We start from the raw sequence: 3,428 nt of genomic DNA, 5'->3' as shown, positions 1-3,428 counted from the left end.
GCTTTGGAGCGGTTTATTCAGTGTTGATGGGAGGAGTCTCCAGTATCAGTAAGAGTCAGAAGTAAAGCTAATTTGTTATGCTAGCTCGTAGTCAGTACTTAGCTGATGTTATGCTAGCTGTCAATTTTCGTAACACACTGCTGGTTCGTCAGCTAAAAGTTATGCTAGATGTCAGTTTTGATAAAACACTGCTAGTTCGTATGCGAATGTTATGCTAGCTGTCAGTTTTGATAAAACACTGCTAGTTAGTTTGCAAATGTTATGCTAGCTGTCAGTTTTGATAAAACACTACTAGCTAGTTTGCGAATGTTATGCTAGCTGTCAGTTTTGATAAAACACTGCTAGATAGTTTGCGAAGGTTATGCTAGCTGTCAGTTTTGATAAAACACTACTAGCTAGTTTGCAAATGTTATGCTAGCTGTCAGTTTTGATAAAACACTGCTAGTTAGTTTCTTGAAGTTATTTGAGCTGGCAGTTTTGATAAAACGCTGCTAGTTAGTCAGCTAAAGTTATGCTAGCTGTGAGTTTTGATAAAACACTGCTAGTTAGTTTGCTAAATTTCTGCTGGCTGTGAGTTTTGATAAAACACTGCTAGTTAGTTTGCAAATGTTATGCTAGCTGTCAGTTTTGATAAAACACTGCTAGTTAGTTTGCAAATGTTATGCTAGCTGTCAGTTTTGATAAAACACTGCTAGTTAGTTTGCAAATGTTATGCTAGCTGTCAGTTTTGATAAAACACTGCTAGTTAGTTTGCAAATGTTATGCTAGCTGTCAGTTTTGATAAAACACTGCTAGTTAGTTTGCAAATGTTATGCTAGCTGTCAGTTTTGATAAAACACTACTAGCTAGTTTGCGAATGTTATGCTAGCTGTCAGTTTTGATAAAACACTGCTAGATAGTTTGCGAAGGTTATGCTAGCTGTCAGTTTTGATAAAACACTACTAGCTAGTTTGCAAATGTTATGCTAGCTGTCAGTTTTGATAAAACACTGCTAGTTAGTTTCTTGAAGTTATTTGAGCTGGCAGTTTTGATAAAACGCTGCTAGTTAGTCAGCTAAAGTTATGCTAGCTGTGAGTTTTGATAAAACACTGCTAGTTAGTTTGTGAATGTTATGCTAGCTGTCAGTTTTGATAAAACACTGCTAGTTAGTTTGCGAATGTTATGCTAGCTGTGAGTTTTGATAAAACAAGTTAGTTTCTTGAAGTTATTTGAGCTGACAGTTTTGATAAAACACTGCTAGTTAGTTTATTGAAGTTATTTGAGCTGTCAGTTTTGATAAAACACTGCTAGTTAGTCAGCTAAAGTTATGCTAGCTGTCAGTTTTGATAAAACACTGCTAGTTAGTCAGCTAAAGTTATGCTAGCTGTCAGTTTTGATAAAACACTGCTAGTTAGTTTGCGAATGTTATGCTAGCTGTCAGTTTTGATAAAACACTGCTAGTTAGTCAGCTAAAGTTATGCTAGCTGTCAGTTTTGATAAAACACTGCTAGTTAGTCAGCTAAAGTTATGCTAGCTGTCAGTTTTGATAAAACACTGCTAGTTAGTCAGCTAAAGTTATGCTAGCTGTCAGTTTTGATAAAACACTGCTAGTTAGTCAGCTAAAGTTATGCTAGCTGTCAGTTTTGATAAAACAAGTTAGTTTCTTGAAGTTATTTGAGCTGACAGTTTTGATAAAACTGCTACTTAGTCAGCTAAAAGTTGTGCTAGATGTCAGTTTTGATAAAACACTGCTAATTTGTTTGTGAAAGTGATGCAAGCAACTATTTTGATAAAACACTACTAGTTAGTTTGTGAAAGTTATGCTAGCTGTCAATTTTGGTAAAAGTGTGACTAGTTAGTTCCCTAAATTTCTGCTTGCTGTGAGTTTTGATAAAACACTGCGAATGCACACTTTAGTCCGTCAGAACACCAAAGTGATTATGAAATGGTCGAGTGAGCATCAGATTGATCTCTCTCTTTCATTTTAGAAACTTTGTCTTGAGCGAGAGGATTTCTTGCCATTTTAAATCATCAGCTGAGGAAAAATACTTGTATTATTTGTAATCATGCAGGTCAGAGTGAAGCCTGCGCGCCATGCAGGAGCCTCGCTGACCGCTGTGTGCCTCAGAAACCTCTCACAGTTAGAGGACTAAATTAATTAATCATCGTTTTCTGCCTCATCAAGCGCCGCAGGGGCCCCGTCCCAATTAGCCTACGCTCGGGCTGAGGGGTTTCCACCAGGAGAGCGCTCCAGCCGTCAGTGATGATGATGGGCTGATAAATACTGTATGTCCGAGGAACGACAGAACACCTGAGGAAAGATGGAGCGAGTCTTCCTTAAATATGCACAAACCGTCAAATCATAATAATAATAATAAGAAGAAGAATGCAAGTGGTTAGTGCTCAGCAAGGAATAAACAGGATTGACGTATTTTTCCATTTTTATGAATTAAAAAGTTCCTGTTCTCACTTACGCGGCTGTAAGCAGTCGCTTCCTCACCAGTCTCTTTTTTTTCTCCTCTCTTGACGTTTATAAGGTGGAAAATAAAAGCCCATGTCGCTTGTCATGTTTTTGTTCCTGAGAAATCACAAAGCGTTTGGATTTTAAACGTTAGCTCATCATGTTTTGCCAAAACTGAGAACTAGCATAAATTTAGCACCTGATATCGACTCCGTTAGTGCACTTGGCGACATTCCTGCTCTCAGCCAATAGAAACACAGCGTGCTGGACGTGTCCTGACCTTGTACAGCGCACATGCGATCAGCTCAACCTTCAAACTCCGTCGTCGACATGACAGCGGACTCTCGCGCGTTCCCTCGAGTGTGTTCTGACACTGAAGATTGTCAACACGACTGTAACATCTGTAGTCGCTGATTCACATTTAGACCTCCTTTTCAGGACAGGAAGCCATTACTGAACGAGCTGAGTGGGCCAAAAGCTAGCTGTTAGCGTGTAGCCTGAGGCTAAATGACCTGAGGATACAGCCTCCGAGGACAGCGCTATGAAATATTTACCCCCCTGTTGTGCTGCCTGCTTAACACTGTTGTGTCCCGTTGCTCCAGGCGTCTCCTCTGATTCTTTTATTTTACCTTTCTTATTATTAATTCTTATTCTGTAGTTTTATTTGTCAAGGGTTTTGTTTGTTTGTTTGTTTGTTTGTCCATTTACTTCATTTCCATCTGACACAAAGCGTGATGGAAAGAACAAAATGCAAACGTGCTTTTATATACAAATGGTATTTAATTCAATTTCATTTACTCCCCCGTTTTGTTTTTGTTTCATATTTTTATTAATTATTTAATTATTTTGATTTTTTTTTCACTTTGATCAGTTTTAGTCGATAATTTGCAATTTTCCAGAATATTTTGCTCCTTATAATTTTATTTTATTATTCTCAAATTATATGCTTTAATTATTTATAAAGACTGTGTACACCGATCAGCCATAA

This window comes from Neoarius graeffei, chromosome 5, assembly GCF_027579695.1.
Source record: "Neoarius graeffei isolate fNeoGra1 chromosome 5, fNeoGra1.pri, whole genome shotgun sequence".
Taxonomy (NCBI): domain Eukaryota; kingdom Metazoa; phylum Chordata; class Actinopteri; order Siluriformes; family Ariidae; genus Neoarius; species Neoarius graeffei.
This window is presented reverse-complemented; position numbering follows the sequence as displayed.